This window comes from Leucopleurus acutus (genome assembly GCF_964270905.1).
Source record: "Leucopleurus acutus genome assembly, chromosome: 1".
Classification (NCBI taxonomy): Eukaryota; Metazoa; Chordata; class Mammalia; order Artiodactyla; family Delphinidae; genus Leucopleurus; species Leucopleurus acutus.
Genome location: NC_139142.1, coordinates 13,427,981 through 13,447,307, shown reverse-complemented (window position 1 = coordinate 13,447,307; position 19,327 = coordinate 13,427,981).

The window sequence follows — 19,327 nt, the reverse complement described above, 5'->3', positions numbered from 1 at the left end:
AGCTCCCTGGGGGCTCTGCCCTGCACGAGGCACTGTGGGGATGGGGAGAGCATCTGGGTCCCTGCCCGTAGGGGATTTCTTGATCTCCACATTCCTGGTACAGGGACTGGCACGAAGCAAGGCCTTGCTTCTCTAACCTGGGTCCCTAGAGATCTCGCAGGTGTACCAAGAGGCCAAGGAGCATCAGTATAAGCAAGCCTCATCTTCCTGGAGGGTCAGTTTTACTAAATGATTTTTGCAGAGAAATGTTATGTCAAAACACATCTATTTAAGTAGGTCCCGAAATTGGCGTAAACATTTAAGTTAAACATGAAAAACATTTGTGATCTTATGATGAGCTTTCTAAGTCTTCTCAGAGTCTCAGAGGATGAGTTTGTTCTCCTCTAGGTTGGGGGTTCCCCGGTGGAAACACTTGAGAACCAGTGTAAGGAGAGAAAAGTGCAATGCATTTAGGATGGATGGATAGATGGATGGGAGTAACATGCCAAAAAAATGACAAAACTAGGAATCTTTGTTCAGATAAACCTCTTTATACTTACCCTTAGGCGTGAGTTGGTCAATAAGAGAATTTCTAGATAGTAATATCAAAGCTGGAGTTCAAACCCTGGAGCCCACAAATCCCCTAATATTGTTATGTATGTGTACACGAACGTGAGCGGAAACACACGTGCAATTTCCTAGGTAACAGCCTTCATGGTTTTCATCATGTTTCCAAAGGGGTCCTCACATCTTGACTAGAGTAAGAACGTTTACTGCTATTTTCTCTTGTTACCTTTGGCCCCACTCAGCATGTCTCTGGCCCTCCTGACCAGTTCTCTCTATTCTATTCTCTCTGAACTGTCCCTGTGTGACCTTTAGGTTGGCCCAGGTTCTTCTGTTTAGGAGCCCAGAGACTCCCCAGAGTGAAAAAGGACCTATTGACTCAGCATCATGAGGTGGTCAGGCTTCATCCACGGCTGGGCTCACAGCTGGCCATCTTGAGCTCTCTGTGACGCTATAAAGAAACTTTGTCTCACTACCTAAACAGAAGACTCATATCACTTGCCATAAACAGAAAATAGAGTCATTGCAAAAATCAATATAATGAAGATAAAACTATGTTATTAAATTCTAACAAGATCCCATATCCTAGTAAAGGCTTTAATCCCAAGATCTTTTCTCTCTTGGTTAAAAACTGAGATTGGCAAATGTGGGGAGTTGTTATAAAAACTCATTAGCACCGAACAGAGTCTCTCTCCATGATGTCATGAAAGGACTGGAAGAGAACTGGGAAGGGAGTAACTTTCTGACGGTACGGTTCAGTGTTAATTCATTCCAAGCCTGAGGGCCCCTAAAATCATCTTATGTTCCACCCAAATCATTGGTGCACATCCCACATTGGGGGGGCTACATAAAAGTAACAAAGTACAGCACAGTTTCTGAGGTCATGCCCCCCACATGGTAAAGAACAGTTCTTGGATTTGAACACCAGGCCCAGTAGTTCTAATGTGAGAGACAGTGGGCAGCTCTCTCAACCTCACTGTGTCCCATTCCCTCTGTACCTGTGATGTGGAAACAGTAGCAACACCAGATCAAATGAGGAGATGCTCAGGGCAGGGCTTTGTGGCCTCTGAGGAGCTGCAAATGCAGTGGGTGCTGGTGGTCCATGTGCTGTGGGGGGGGGGGACGTTCCATCCAACAGGGAAGGATTTTGTTCTCTTCTTGCACCTTCCACCCAGCACTTGCCACACTGCGCTTCATTAACTGTTCTCATTTATTAAAAGGTATCACTCTTGGTGATGGTTTTATACTAAACCAAAAGACCACAATGTCTTTATTTCTGTTCCACTGAGTCCTTTTATTTTAGTATTAGCTGAGCCAATTGAATGATTTGACACAGTAGAATGTTCTGGGAAAGCTGTAATATCTTGGATTTTGCTAGAATTTTATAGCTTTTAAGGCTTATCCATTCACAGTTGTAATATTTTAACTTTCATAACCACATTGCGAAGTAGGTAGGGTACTTATCTTCAAACTGCCTTTAAGCTTTTCTGAAATAAGAGAGAGAAATAATCACACTTCACATAAAAATTAACTGGGGTTCAGATTGAAGTAGGTTAGAGAATAAGTAAGTTAAAATTATACAGGGCTTCCCTGGTGGCGCAGTGGTTGAGAGTCTGCCTGCCGATGCAGGGGACATGGGTTCGTGCCCCAGTCCAGGAAGATCCCACATGCCGCGGAGTGGCTAGGCCTGTGAGCCATGGCCACTGGGCCTGCGCATCCAGAGCCTGTGCTCCGCAATGGGAGAGGCCACAACAGTGAGAGGCCCGCATACCACACACAAAAAAAAATTATACGGACTGGGTTTGAAGTTTGGCTTTGTCACGTTCTGGTTATATGAATATGGGAAAATTACTTAATGTTTTAAAGCCTAGTTTCCTCATTGTTAATGTGGGAACAGTTGTATCCGCATTGCGGCATCACTGAACCAGGTAAATGAAGTGATCTGGGTCTAGGCTCTCATCATCAAGACTATGGTCCCAAAGCCCTTGGAAGTGAAGGATGATAAGTCACAGCATTTCAGAAGCCAAAGGAAAAACAAGACCAGCTTCTAGAAGAGCCCATTTTATTCCAAGATTTGGAAAGAAAGGAAGTTTCCTCCTTCCTATATGACATAATGTAATACATTCTTTTATGACCAAGTGGGATTTATCCCTAGGATGCAAGGACAGTTTAACATTCACAAATCAATAAATGTGATACACAACCAATAGGCTGAAGATAAAAATCATACAGTCATCTCAATAGATGTAGAAAAAGAATTTGACAAAATACAACATCCTTTCATGATAAAACAAAAACTCTCAACAAATTGGGTATAGAAGGAACGTACCGCAACGTAATAAAGGCAGTAGATGACAAGCCCACAGCTAACATCGTACTCAACAGTTAAAGGCTGAAATCTTTTAAGGTCAGGAACAAGACAAGGATGCCCACTCTCATCATTCCTATTCAACATAGTACTGGAAATCCTAGCCAGAGAAATCAGGCAAGAAAAAAAATAAAAGGCATCTAAATCAGAAAGGAAGAAATAAAAATTCTCTCTGCAGATGATATGATCTTACATATGGAAAATCCAAAAGACTCTGCAAAAAATGTTGTTAGAAGTAATCAGTGAAATCAGTAAAGTTGCAGGATACAAAATCAGCTGTGTTTCTATACACTAACAATGAAATATCTGAAAAATAAAGAAAAGAACCCCATTTATATTAGCATCAAAAACAATAAAATATTTAGGAATAAATTTAACCAAGAAGTTGAAAGATCTGTACACTGAAAACTATATAAGACTTTGATTAAAGAAATTAAAGACAAATAAAAGATATCCCATGTTAATGAGTCAGAAAAATTAATATTGGTAAAATTGCCATACTACCCCAAACCATCTATAAATTCAATGCAATCTCTATCAAAATTCCAATGGCATTTTTCACAGAAATAGAACAACAACCCTACAATTTGTATGAAACCACATGGCATTTTTCACAGAAATAGAAAAACAACCCTACAATTAGTATGAAACCACAAAAGACCCCAAATAGCCAAGCTGGAGGCATCACACTTTCTGACTTCAAACTATATTACAAGGCTATAGTAACCAAAACAGTGTGGTACTGGCATAAAACCGAACACATGGACCAATGGAACAGAATCAAAAGCCCAGAAATAAACCCAAGCATATGCAGTCAACTAATATTTGATTAGGGAGCCAAGAATACTCAATAGAGAAAAGACAGCCTCTTCAATAAATGGTTCTGGGAAAACTGGACATTCACAAGCAAAAGAATAAAACTAGATCCTTATCTTACACCACTCACAAAAATTAACTCAAAATGGATTAAATACATAAATACTGAAACCATAAAACTCCTAGAAGAAAACATAGGGGGAAAGCTCCTTGACATTGGTCTTGGCAATGATTTTTTTAGATATGACACCAAAAGCACAAGCAATAAAGGTGCAAATACACAAGAGGGACTACATCAAACTTAAAAGCTCTGCATAGCAAAAGAAATAATCAACAAAATGAAAAGGCAACCTACAGAATGGGAGAAATTATTTGCAAACCATCTATCTGATAAGAGGATAATATCTAAAATGTATAAGGAATTCATGCAACTCAACAGCAAAAAAAAAATCAAACAATCTGATTTTAAAATGGGCAGAGGACCTGAATAAACATTTTTCCAAAGAAGACAAACAGATGGCCAACAGGTACGTGAAAAAATTCTCAATGTCATACTCTCTGTGCCTCCAGAGGAATGGGGTTATCTATAGCCATGTACCACGTGGGGAGCAATGAGGAAATTCCCACCCCTTATTTAAACAAAAAAATGTACTAGAAGATTCAATCTTCTGGTATGGAAAAAAGGTAGTCTAGTGGTTTGATAGACTGTCTTGTCGTCTCATTTAAAAATTTAGCTACTGCTTCCTGGATATACAGTGGTGTGCTAATCAGGTGGGATGGAAAGTACCAGATGAGATGGGAATCCTCATCCCTGGCTGTGCATCAGCATCCTTTAAGGACTTTTGTTAACATAACAGATTATCAGGTTCCATTCCTCACCTACTGCAAAATATTCTCTGATGCTGGAACCTCAGAAATATATTTTGCACAGTTTTCATTGGTGCTTTTGACGTGCAGTCAGGTTGAGAGCCCCTGTTGAGGAGGAGCTTGTTATCTTGGGTTCCGGAAATTACTGTATATAATTAGTAAGGATGATCTAACAAGAACAGTACCTTACCTGGCGTAATCTTTATACTTTTCGAAGAGTTTCCATGTGTTCCATGTGCCACTTGATCCTGATGACAGTCCTGTGAAGAAGGCATAACTGTTCCCACATTTCTGATGAGGAAACTGAGCCTCAGAAAAATGTAAGGACTTGATAAAATTTCTGGCCTCTACCCCTAGATGTGGAGAGCTGGAAGGACCATCACTCCAGCCAAACAATGAAAAAGAGCCAGATGAGCTTCAAATTCTCCACTTTGTGGGAAATCACTGGAGAGCTGAGGTCGTAGAGCAACTGGCCCAAAATAGGAGGAAAAACAGATAATGTGCCGAAGAAGAGGAAACGCAAGTGCTCACTTAGCTGGGGTAGAAGCATTTAGCCAGAATAATTGATGAACTGGTGAATGATGATTCTAGCCTCATGGGATGTGTGAAGCCCCAAGGGCCACAGAAACGGGAGGAGCCCACACCCCCTTGCAGATCGTTTCTCCATGAACCCCACTGAGCACTCACAGAAGAGACCAAAAAGAGCTCCAAGAAAGTGTCCATCGTGGCGCAAACCCAGGGGAGGGGAGTGGCTGCCACGTGGGGAGAGAAACTCTACCAGGACCCTCTCTCTCCTGTCTCCCCTATGGGACAAAAGCCTTAATGTGGAGTGGAGGTGGGGCAACAAAATCTGCTCTCCTTAGGGCAGAGGGAAAACTCACTGCAGTGGGGCAAGGGGACAGAAAAAGCATCTCTGCTTCGGGGAGAGAGGCAGGAATATGTGCTGCACCAAAAGGCACAGGCAGGGGACAAGCAGGAGGACTGGGACGAACATGTCCCTGATGCCCAAGGACATGGCACCTCTCTGAAACACAGGTTGAATCTGAACAACACAAACGCTCCCAACATCCTCCCCATCGAGCTCAGGAGCTTCCGATGACAGGTATCAGTGGCATACTGCTAGGAAGATGAGAGTGTGCAAAGAGATGACAGGTATCAGTGGCAGGAAGATGAGAGCGTGCAAAGAGACCCCCTCTCAGAAGGGTGCAGGGAGAAGACCTAACATTCAAGATCAAACAAACCTCGCTCTGGCAAATCAAGTTTCATTCTAAACACAAGGCATTGCTACAGGAATGTGAGGCCTGAGGAGCGCTGAGGGTAACCATAGCAACCACCAACCTCAAGTCCAGGCCAACTCCTAACTGGGTTAAATCAAACATCCACACTAAGCATTTATCAATAGGAAAGGCATGCTCGTGTCTAGGCGTAAAAACTCTGCCTCAGTCTCTGCTGACATACACAAGATGCCCAGCTTTCAAGAAAAAAATTATAAGGCAGGCAGAAACATCAAAAAAAGAAAACTTCCCCCAGAGACAAAGCAATCGTCAGAACCAGACTCAGATTTGAAACAGATGTTAGAAAATATCTGGCAGGGAATTTAAAATAACTATCATTAGTATGGTAAAGATTCAAGAGGAAAAAGTGGACATCAGGCAACATAGGATGGATAATTTCAGTAGGGAGATGGAAACTATAAGAATCAAGTAGAAATGCTAGAAATAAAAAACAGCAACAGAGATAAACAGTGCCCTTGACAGGCTCGTCAGTCGACTGACACAGCCAAGAAGAGAATCCACGAACTTGAAGACAGGCCAATAGAAATTGCTCAAACTAAACCACAAAGAGATGAAAGAATGAAAAAAAAAATGACATCCAAGAGCTTTGGGACAATATCAAATGGGCTAGCACATGAATAATTGGAATCCCAGGAGAAAACAATGAGAACAGAGCAGAAGATATATTTGAAGAAATAATAGCTGAGAATTTTCCAAAATTAATGACAGAAGCCAAGATCCAAGAAGCTCATAGTACACCTAGCAAGTTTTAGGTATAAACACACACACACACATACATAATACACAAACGCACACCACATACACCTAGGCATATCATATTCAAATTGCAGAAAACAAAAAATCTTGAAAGCAGTTAGGAAAAAAAAGAACATTACATTCACAAGAACAAGATAAAAATTACAACAGATCTCTCATCATAAACCATGGCTATCATAAGACAATAGTATGACATCTTTAAAATGCTGAAATTTTTTAAAGAACCCCTGTCAATCCAGAATTCTATATCCATCAAAAATCTTTCAAAAGGGGAGGAGAAATAAATACTTTCTCAAACTAAAACTTAGAGAATTCATTGCCAGCAAACCTACCCTTCAAGAAATGTTTTTTAAAGTTCTTTAACATTTTAAAACAATGGGAGAGAAGGAACAACTCTTCCAAACAGAAGAATTCTAATTAGTAAATGGAGAGAAATTAGGGAAATAGAGAATTACCATTAGAACACCGAAGTAATAATTGCTGCAGGGGAGACCCACAGATGGATGCTAAAATTAGTGATGTAAAATTTGAAGAAGAACCAGGATATTTGCAGTCTCAAAGGATCTCCACCAACCACCAAAATGTTTAGTCATTACAAAAAGAAAACTAGTCACTTAACAGTGGACAATTCTGGCAGACACCACATTAATCAATTGAGCGGAGTTAACGTCACCAGTGACACCATGATGTCACAGATATCATGAGCCACCTAAAATGATGCGTCGAGACGGGAGCAGCACCTAAAGCATCCTTTGCAGTAACTTCAATCTAATCATGAGAAAGCGTCAGACCCAAACTGAGGGACATTCTACAAAATAACTGACAAGTATTCTTCCAAAATTTCAAGCCAGTGAAAGACAAGACTAAAGAGGCATGACAACTAAATGCGTGTGGGATCCTGCCTTGAATTCTGAAATATAAAACAGACTTTAGTGGACAAACCGGGGTGACAGTCAATAAATTCTGTAGTCTACTTAATAGTATTATACCAAGGCTACAGTCTTAGTTTTGATGATTGTTCTATGGTTATGTAAGATGTTAAATAAGAAGCTGGATAAAAGGTATATAGAAACTCTCTGCACTATTTTTACAACTTGACTGTAAGTCTAAAATTATCTCAAAAAGTTAGGAAGAAAAAACCCCAAGAATTTCTCGAGTTTGCACACAGCCAGTCACAGCTCAGCGTGGGCTGTGACTTGAGCGTAATACACCCATGATTCCAGTTCAGTTCTCACATCCTCAGCAGGTCTTGGCCATTGCTGTAAAGCTGTGGTTCTAAGAGTGTGGTCCTCAGATCGGCAGCCTTAACAGCAGCACCTGGGAAGTTTGAAGTGCAACTATCTGAGGCCCCAAACCTGACTTGAAGAATCAGAAACTCTGAGGGTAGGGCCCAGCAGTCTGTATTTTAACAAGTTTTTCAGGCAGTCTTTTCCAGTAAAGAGTGCTTTCCTGAGCATGAGCTATAAAGGATGGGAAAGAGACCCTCCCTGGGACCCAGCCTGCATCCCCATCAGGCTGTTCCGCTGTTGCCAGATGCCAGTGGCTCCCAGAAGTTAATTTCTTCGGTATCTCAGAGCCATTTCTAATAATTTTGAATTTCCCAGACACTAAAATAACTACTCTGGAAACTCTGCTCCCTGCAGGTTATTAGATGAAGGTAATGATTCTGGATTTAGGCAGAAGATGGTGCTTTTTTGTTTGCAAGGGATTTTTAAAAAAATAGCATCTCCTAGTTGTCCTCGGGTAGATTTCTTTGTATTCCTAGGGCATTTGCTGAGTGAATTTTGTTTAGTCTTCCCAGCAGCTGGCCTTGGAATTTAAGTTATTACAGAATTCCCTGCCAGTGGGAGCCATGCGTCCAGTATGTCCTACCTTCCTCAAAAATCGCCATAATCCCCTGGGGAGATTGTTTTTAATGCAGATTTTCAGGACTTTCCCCAGACCTTCTCCATCAGAACCTCTATGGGTGGGACCAAGGAATCTGCATTTTTTATTTTAATATGCATCCACCATCCCCGTAAAAATCAGTCCTTCAGCACATTAACGTTCGAGAACCACTGCTTTGTGGGGTTAGGTGGGAGGAAGAAAGGACATCGCCTCAAAGAAGGTGCAGGATCTGCCTCGGGTTTGCTGAGAAAGATTCGTGGACACGTGAGATTGTAAATTGCAGCAGAGATTTGTGCATTCAGCTTGGCTGGGCTGATGGCCACTGAGACGATCAGAAACCTGCATGGTGCCCCCGTTCCCATGATTTATTCCTGACTTTCTCTGGCCCGTGTGGGAACCTGGGCACCACCCCATCCGCTTCTCCATGTGCAATGGAGATGTTCATCTCTGCTTTCTCGCGGGCTCTTGTAAGTCAGTTCCATATCTAGTAAGTATCAAGACCTGCCCTGCGTGAGCTGCTTTGAAGGTGCGGAGCGAATCTCAGGCAGTCAGTCCCTGACTTTAGGGACACACTCAACACACTTTATATAACTAAGGGTTGAAGACAAAGTCTCTGAAACATTTCCAGGGTGACCAGGAAGGGGTGAGGGTCCGTGTGGACTTAGCAAGTCAGGGAGATCGCATGGAAGAGGTGGGCTGGGAGCTAGGACCGGGAGAATGGTACAAGCAGTAAAGAGCTCTCTGCTGAAGGCGTAGGTAGGCGAGAAAGGGAGAAGGAAGATCATGACTGCAAGAGACTGTGTCGTGCAGCCAGCGTTGAGTATTTAAGAGCACCTCCTATGCGCAAGGGAAGTCAGGGGTGAGAACAAGTCTAGAGCTGAAGGCAGCTGCTTGCTCAGCTTCTTCCGGAATTCTTTTTCTCCCTCCTCTAAGGAGAGTCTGCCCTGACTCTTCTCTTTCCTTTACTAGAATCTCTCTCCTTGGTCACCCTGGGTCCTCCGGGATTTTACACTAACCGCAAGGACCCTTTAAACTCTCCGTGAGTCACTTAAGCTCCATCTAGTGGGAATGGAAGGTAGCAACCAGCATCACCACCTCGGGCTCCTGGAGAAGAGACGTGGGACAGAGGAGAGTGATGAGCTGAGAGGCGCCACCTGGGGAAGATGGGCAGGCCACAGCCTGTTGTGTTAGCCAGCGTTCTGCAGAGACACGGAACCCATAGGTTGTGTAGATGCATAGAGATTTCTTTTAAGGGATTGGCTCATGCACACGTGGGGGCCGGCAAGTCCAAAATCTGCGGGGCCGGCCAACAGGCTGGAGACCCAGGGAAGAGTTGATGTTGCAGCTCAAGATCAAAGACAGTACAGAGGCAGAACTCCCTCTTCCTCCGGGGACCTCATTCTTTTTCTCTTGAGGTCTTCAACTGATTGGATGAGGCCCACCCACGTTTTGTACAGTCATCTGCTCTACTCAAATCTACCAATATAAAGGTTCATCTCTTCTTAAAATAGCGCCACAGCAACATCCAGACTGGTGTTGGACCAAATATTTGGGTACCTTGCCCAAGCCAAGTTGTCATAAAACCAACCAGCATCACATCTATTAAACACCTCAGAGCCTAAAGCAGACAAAAATTAGAAACTATCCTAAGCCCTGAAATCCCCTCCAGTTAAGCTTCAGAGAGAATGCCCAGAATGGCACACTCTCGCCTCAGGGGTCTGGACCTCAGCTCTGAGGGAGGGGCGAGCACTCCTCTAAGTGTCCAAGGTCCCCCTCAGCCGCTCTCCCTCTGCTCTAGGGGCGGTAGCTACTTTCTGCAGTTGCTGCATCTGCACACTTAAGATCCTCCTTCCCCCTCTGAGTGGTTAACACCTTTCACCAGGTAACCATTCCTTCTGTTAAATTTTCCCTGTTCAGACTGTTGGTGTGGTTTCCATCTCCAAATGGACTCTGATTAAATCAGAGGGAGAGCCCTGAGGAGAGCACCTTTGATCCTTCCCTTCCCTAATTCAGCTGGGAGACTGAAGAAGGGAGAGAACAGAAAATTCTATCCTCTGCTGAAAGTGAAAGCTGCTGTCTGTAGTGTCTCCTGTAGCCTTTTTCCTTCAACAGGGCATCCTCTTCTCTCACTGTACACTTGAATCATTTGAGAGCTTTAAAAAATATATGATGCCCCATTCCTGTCTCCAGGGATTCTGGCTCAGTTGGTCTGGGATGATGCTCAGTCATGAGTATTATTTAGTTGCTTCCATAGTTGTTACAAGAGAGAACTGCATGAAGTACTCAATTTATGCTGTATAAATTGCTATATAAATTCTGGGTTTCTATGTATTTTTAAATTTTCCCTGAGCTATATTTTGTAAGATTTGTTTTGAAATTTTTATCCTGCCTCAGGAGAGAGGTGGTTTGGTCCTCACTCAGCCTCAGGAGAAGAGCATGAGTAGGAAAGTCAGATTAGACATCCATGCCTTGCCTCCTGCAGGGAGGCCACAAAACATGCTCTTCTTTGTTGGATCCACATGTCAAAACATAATTTTCAAAAAATTAAAATCATAATTCTCATGCAAATATACAGTGAGCAAAAATAGAAGATTTTTTTAATAGAAGATATCTTTAACTCAATGAGGGAACAAAAAGGAAAGAAAAAATGAGAGATGACAAATCATTCAAAGGATGATAGGAGATACATAATTCATATGTATGTACACACACACAGTGAAAGAAAAGATGCTGGAATAAAATTGCTAAATTAGATCCAATGTGGGTTAAGCTAACAGATTTACACAGAACACTCCACCAAATAACAGCAGAACACACATTTGTTTCAAGGGCACATGGAAGAGTCTCCAAGATACCCCATATGTCAGGCCACAAAACAAGTCTTAACAGAAAGACTGTTTAAATTAAAATCATACAGAGTATCTTTTCCAATCACAACAGAATGAAACTAGAAATCAATAGCAGAAGGAAATAGCAGAAACTAGAAATCAATAGCAGAAGAAAAATTCACAAATATGTGTAAATTAAGTAACTCTTATGCAACCAATAAGTCAGAGAAGAAATCACAAGGGAAATTAGAAAATATCTTGAGACAAACGAAAATGAAAACACAACATACCGAAACTTATGGAATGCAGAAGAAGCAGAGTTAAGAGGAAAATTTATAGCTATAAGTGATTACATTAAAAAGAAGCAAGATCTCAAATTCATGACCAAACTTTACACCTTAAGGAATTAGAAAATGAACAAAGTAAACCCAAAGCTAGCAGAGGAAGGGAATAAGAAAGTAGAGGTAAATAAAATAGACAATACGACAATGGAAAAAAAACAAAACCAAGAACTGGTTCTTCAAAAACATCAACAAAATTGACAGAAGTTTAGCTAGACTGACTAAGGAAAAATGAGCAAAGACTCAAATGACTAAAATAAAAAAATGAAATTGGGAACATTAGTACTGATTTTACAGAAATAAAAAGATTATAAGAGAATACTGTGAGCACTTGTATAGCAACAAATTGGATAACCTAGGCAAAATGAAATATCTATATTTCTATATAGATATAGAAATATTTCTATATATATTTATAATAATAAATATTTAATAATAATAAAAATAAATATTTCTATATATTTCTATATATTAAAATATGAAATATTTTATATATTATAGAATATAATATATAGAAATATTTCTATATATTAAAAATGAAATATCTATATTTCTATATAGATATAGAAATATTTCTATATATTTCTATATATATTTATAATAATAACTATTTAATAATAATAAAAATAAATATTTCTATATATTTCTATATATATATAATATTTCTATATATTTCTATATAGAAATATCTATAAACATACACTCTACCAATTCTGAATCACAAAGAAATAAAAAACCTGAATAGAGATTGAATCCATAATCAAAAACCTCCCAACAAAGAAAAGCCCTGGACCAGATGGCTCCACTGGTGGAATCTACTAAACATTTAAAAATAATGCCAATTCTTCTCAAACTATTCCAAAAGTTGAAGGGGAGGTAACATTTTCTAACTCATTCTGCAAGGCTGCATTACCCTGATACCAAAGCCCGACAAGAACATGACAAGAAAACCATAGAACGATATCCCTTATGAACATTAATGCAAAAATCCTCAAAAGAAAAAAATACTAGCAAACTGAATTCAACAGCATATTGAAAGGGCTATACACCATGACCAAGTGGGATTTGTTCCTGGAATGCAAGGATGATTCAACACATGAAAATCAATCAATGTAACACACCATATCAACAGAATGAAGGGATGAAAAACACATTGATCATCTCAATTGATGCAGAAAAAGTATTTGACAAAATTCAACCCCCTTTCATAATAAAAACATTCAACAAACTAGGAATAGAAGGAAACTAGCTCAACCTAATAAAGACCAAATATGAAAAACCCACAGCTAGTATCATTCTCAATGATGAAAGACTAAATGCTTTTCCTCTAAAATCAAGAACAAGACAAGAATGCCCACTTCAGCCACTTCTATTCAACATAATATTGGAAGCAGTAGCCAGAGCAATCAGACAAGACAAAGAATCTATGAGAGAAACATCTAGTTAAAAAAGAAAGAGGAAAGAGAAGGGGATGGGGGGAGGGGAGGAAGGAAGGGAGGGAGAGAGGGAGGGATGGAAGGAAGGCAATTATTTCAACCTCAATATTTTTCATTACTTTACATGGATCATTTCAGAAATATCTCTTGAAAAGAAGAAACATTTATTTGAAGTGTAATGAGTTCTTCTATTTCTTGTCAGTTACTTCGATAAAGTTCAAGTAAGATTAAACGTAATTAGTCTTCTAAATGTCATATATAGATTCATCCCATTTTTGCAATAGCATTTCTTTCTACAGCTGTCTATTCATCCATTTACCCATCTATTTATTTATCCATATTCTGATGCCTAAAAAGATGTCTGAAATTTTGTTCAGGCATAAACCTGGAAATAAATATACTTAAGATGCTAACAATAATTAATTCTGAGTTTTCATATGGCTGACTCTTAATTGCTTCTTTGTAGTTATCTATTGTTTTTAAATATTCAAGAATTAAAATAAAAATACAAAATAAAATGAGTTCAGTAATATGTAGTGGGAAAATCAGACAGATTTCTATTTGCATATTGGCAACTTTGTTAATTTCTCTGACTTTCAGCTTCCCCATCAGTGAAACAGAATAATTATACTCACCTTACAGCAGAGTTGCACAGCTGAAAAGATTTAATGTCTGCAAAATGACCAGAAGTTCCTGGCTCAGAGTAAGCTCTTAAAGGAACTAACTTTGACTCTGTTCTTGACATGTTACTGTCTCCCTCCTCTTTTAGCGTCATCCTGGCAGCTGTCTCTTTTTCAGCTACCACTCTGCCTTTTGGACCAGCCACTCTGCACTGTCTCTCCTAGTTAACGCTTCTAAAATAGACCCTTAAATGAATTTTAAATTATTGATTAAATATGAGTTACTAAAGCTGAAAGAGAGTCTAAGCAAGAGTGACTGGCTTTACTGTAGGGTTTATGGCATTTTAGGGCCAAATCTGTGTGCTGCTATGTTCATTCAATCAACCATTCATTTAGCAAATATAGATTGAGCATCTACCATCTGCCAGGTGCTATGCTGGGCATTAGAGGTAGAAAGATGAATAAGGCACAGTCCAGACTTAGGAGATCCACAGACTTCAGCCTTTATTCCATAATATGGAACTTGTCAAAAAACTGGTGTCTGGTGCTTAGATGGGTGTTAAGGTGGATTTCTCTGTCCCCGAAGAGCTAGATCAGTTCAGGGAATACGCTGGCGGTCCAGTGGTTAGGACTCCGTGCTCTCACTGCCAAGGGCCCGGGTTTGATCCCTGGTTCAGGAACTAAAATCCCACAAGACGTGCAGCACAGCAAAAAAATAAAAATAAGTTTGAAAAAAAGCACATTAAAAAAAAAAGATCAGTTCAAAGCCCTCCCCTGCCTACTCCCAAGACTGCGGTGAGTTCTAGGGGAGCCACTGCTTTTGTGGTCATTTCTGGCTCTGAGATTCTTAACAGTCTAAACTGTGTTTTTTCAAAATAGGTCCTTAGATGCCTTCCTGGGTGAACACATGTGTGGTTCCTGTTGTGTGTGCTCCCACAAGCACACAGGCACCATTCTTCTGGCTTCTCTCTCTCTCTTCTCCTTTGTGATGATTAATTTCATGGGTCAACTTGACTGGGCCGCCAGATGCCCAGATATCTGGTCAAACATTATTTCTGGGTATGTCTGTGAGGGTGTTTCTAGAAGAGATTAACATTTGAATTCATAGACTGAGCAACGCAGATGGCCCTCTCCAATGTGGGGGGCACCATCCTATCTGTCAAGAGCCCCAGTAGCACAAAAAGGTTGAGGAAGGTTGGATTTGCTCTCTGCCTAACTGCTTGAACTGGGGAATTGATCTTCTCCTGCCCTCGGAGCTCCTGGTTATCAGGCCTTTGAACTACACCACCAGCTTTCCTGGGTGTCCAACTTGCAGACAGCAAATTGTGGGACTTCTCAGCCTCCATAATCCCATGAGGCAATATCTCATAATAAATCTCTTTATCTGTATCTACGTCTCTATATCTTCATATCACTATCGATCAATCAATCTATCTATCTGTCATCTATCTATCTCCTATTGGTCCTGTTTCTCTGGAACACCCCAACTAATGCACCTTCCTGCCTCACCTTCTCATCTTCTCCTGGATTATTCTGGGGAACTACCGGTTCTTCTCATCATTTATGAAGAATTATAATATTTCCTTCTCTTCATTGTCCTCCTCTTTTGAATTATGCCCCTTCAATGTGAAAAGGGCCTATCGTTGAATCTAATAAATATCTCTAATTAGCATCACAAAGGAGAAGAATTATTTTAAATTATTGCTGAGAAGGATGCCATTATATACTATAGGGAAAGATCTTTCTCTAATATGAAGTGGTTGGGGGCGGGAATAACCAGTTACCATCGTCTAATTGTTTTTGATCCAAAATATTTCCTGCTTCATTTGTTTTACTTTTTTCTCAGATTAGTGATGGGGGCTGGAGGATTGAATCATAACATGGTTTGAAGCCCCATGTGTGAGGCCAACAGATAGCTTCTTGTTGAGTGTTTCAAGGATCTGTTCACTGGGCTGAGAGTGCAAGTACAGTTGTTCTTCATCTCCAGAAATGGCCTCTTTACTCAGAGGCTCTCAGAAAAGTTTAAGAAACATTCCTCCAATCAGTTCCATTTTCAAAGGCTTACTTAAAGGGATCCTTAATTAGAACCTTCAGTATAATGGATGCCACTCCCAGACAGTCGTAATTAAGTTACTTGATAAGTTTCTGAGTCTACGTTGTAGTGACAGGCCTATTGCAGGGCAGTTCCAGGGGTCCCTTTTGGTCCAGACACTTGGTTGCATTTCAGCCACTGAGCCATCCTTGGGTGTCACTTCTAACTAGATGAAGAGATTGACCTGCAGATGTTACAACTTTTCCACCCTGGACTCTCCATTGTCTTATCTCAACTTAGCCCCTGTGATCCCCCACTTCTCCCATTCTCTTAATTTCCTGGTCCTCACTTCAAAAGCCCGTTTCTGGTGCCTCCCCGTGGCCTGACCTGGGCCAGTTTGGTCATTTACAATTCTTATGTTTTCTGTGCTGGATACTGGAGACCACCAAAAGCTCTGAGAGGAAAAAGAGTTAAGTACCCCACCAAACCTTGCTGCCAGGAAATAATGAAAGGAAGTCTTAGACCAAATTCCACCCTACATATAGACGTTTATTAAATAACTATTTATCAGCACGTCGGTCCCAAACCAGTTCCTACAGCCTGTTCCATGAGCTTGACGGAGTCCCAGCCCCTGTCCTTCTATACCCTCTGACCACACTCCACATAGAACATTCATCAGGGCAGAAGGACCAGTAGCCAGCCTTAAAACAGATCTCTAGGTTCTGCGTTAGACAAGGGACACTTGGAGACTTGGCCGAGGGACTGGGTTCAGTCATCACCCCTTCCCTTCTGCACAGCTGATCTCTTCTTTAGCTCCCTCCACCAATAGAAGAGCCAACACTTACTGAGTTCTCGCTGTGTTCCAGGCACTGTGCTGAGCGCCTTGTAGATGTTATTTTATGCAGTCCCCATAATAACCACATGACCTAGGAAGTATTAGAAGCCCCGGTTTACAACTAAGAAAGTGGAGCTTGGAGAAGTGACTTGTCCTAGGTTACAGGAATTAAAGGTGCCCAAAGTTAGAGGAATAAAGAGGGAGGTCTGGCTGGTACCAAAACTTTAACCACTTAACCACATACTGCATTTAACCACTGCACTGTGCTTGAGTCACTCGCAGAGAAACAAATAAATAAAGTAAAAAAGAAACAGGAAACAAAAAAATTCCTTTGATCTGCCACCTGGGCTCTCGTCTTCCCTTCAGAGCCACGCTTCCCCAAGCAAGAGTTGAAGCTGCCATTTCCTCTTCTCTACCCGCCTCTGTCCCGCTGCAGCACAGGCTGTGCCTCCAGCACCCACGAGATATGGTCACCAACAGCATCCATGTTGCCAGGGGCAATGGATACCTGGGCGCAGACCTTACGCTGTCTCCTGGCGTATTTGGCTCTCTGGTCCACGGCCTCCCTGAAATTGTGTCCTTGCCAGCCTGGCTGACAGTTTTGTCCTACTTCTCTGGGCACCCCTCCTCCAGGGCTCTTCTTCCTTGTGCATCCTGTGAACATCCTCCAGGGTTTACACTCACCCACCCACGTGCCTTTTACTCCCACCCTGTGGAACACTGCTTAGAGCTCTACTGATGTCACTCACTTGTCCTGCTGGTGGTAGAGAAAAAGGCAAAGCAAGTTTCAGCCTGTGTAAGGGATACTCTCTTTGCAGACGTTTCTCTCCCTGTTATATTTGTCAATACTTCAGTATGAGAAGTGTAGTGGGGAAGGCTGCGCCCGCAAGATAATCCAAACCTGTAACACCTCCGCAGACGTGCCTAATGAGCATAAGGAATGACAGAGCATCCTTTGGTTGGTGGAATTACAGGTGACGTATCGGGACCCACCGTGTGATTAAGTATGAACACTGGTGAGCCCTTATGATGGGGAAACCTCTGGAAGTCTAGTTTGACCACAGCCCTTACCTGTGAGCCATGTTGTCACTCAAAGCTTTCATGCATGGGGTAGATGTGAGTGCCTGAGATGGAGAGAGACACCTTTCCTGAAATTCCAACCGCTAGTGAGACTATCCAGGCTGTTTACTAATAAATGTCTGTGTGTTTGGCAGGATCTGGAGGGGACTTGCTCTCACTGTCACTCACCTCCTGGTGGTTGCCATGGGGGCGCAGAGAGGCGCACAGCTCCTTTCTGCCTCCAAACGCTAGAAGCTGCCCAGAGTCGTCAAAAGAACCCGACATCCAACAGATTATAAGATGAACTTTTGGTTCACAACACTCCATTTGGAAAGGATAAAATCTAAGGTCATAAAAAATGTCCTGCCAATGGAGGTTTTTTTATTTAATACTTTATTTTTAAAATAAATTTACAGGACTTCCCTGGCAGTCCAGTAGCTAGGACTCGGAGCTTCCACTGCAGGGGGCGAGGGTTCAATCCTTGGTCGGGGAACTAAGATCCCACATGCCACGAGGCGTGGGCAAAAAATGAAAACTAAAATAAATTTTCTATTTTAGGATTATTTTAGATTTACAGAAAAGTTGCAAATATAGTACAAAGTTCCCATATACCCCTCACCCAGGTTCCCTGAACGTTAACAGCTTACGTAACCATGGCACAATTGTCAAAACTAGAGAGTAGTACTGATACATTATGATTAACTAAACTAGTCTTCCCACGGATGCACTCTTTCTGCCCCAGAATCCCATCCAGGGTCCCACACTGCAAATCAGTCATCGTGTCTCCTCGGTCTCCTCTGGTCTATGACAGCTTCTCAGCCGTTGCTTGCTTTCCTTTTCAAGACCCTGACAGGTTTGAGGAGCACTGGTCAGGTGTCTTGCAGAATGTCCCCCAGTTTGGGTTAGTTTGGTGCTTTTTCACAATTAGACTGGGGTTATGTGTTTGGGGGGAGAGTCAATGCTGGAAGTCCCCCCACAATGCCCACTGAAGCCCCCTCCACTGAGCAGGGGCCCCCAGAGTGCTCTGTGGGAGCCGTAGGCTGGGAAGGGAGCCGGAGTGACTAGGAGACAGTGCCTCGGAATTCCATGGTGGGACATCACCCTGAAGAGCTGTGTCGATTTTGTGGTCACTGGAAGGTCAGAGCTAGAGAAAGGCAATGGTTGTTGATGAAGGGGGTAAATACATCTGAGGCTGAAGGAGGGAGAACAGTACAGCTGCGCATGGGAAACCCTCACCCCTGTGTGTTGTAAATAGATGGGTTAAGCATCCTGTTGCTCTTTCTTATTTTTTCCAAGTCTGCTTTTCCACAATAAAGCTATATTTCCCGTCTAAGAAGGAAGGAAAGAAGGAAAGAAGGGAGGGAGGGAGGGAGGGAGGGAGGGAGGGAGGGAGGGAAGGAGAAAGGAAGAAAGGAAAACGTACTAGAAAGAAAGAACCTGAATATAATCCACCCTGGATTGTATTTGTCTTTGAACCAATGCAATCATCAAATATAATTTTAATAGGTTTTTTTTGAGAGGAAAGGGACCACAAAAGTTACACCACAGCCTTGCTCCAAGTGCTGGCAATCTTATTTATTTCTTGATTGAATGCAGGTCCCTGAGGAACAGGGTTCCATGAAGCTTAACTTGGGGTGAATGTTT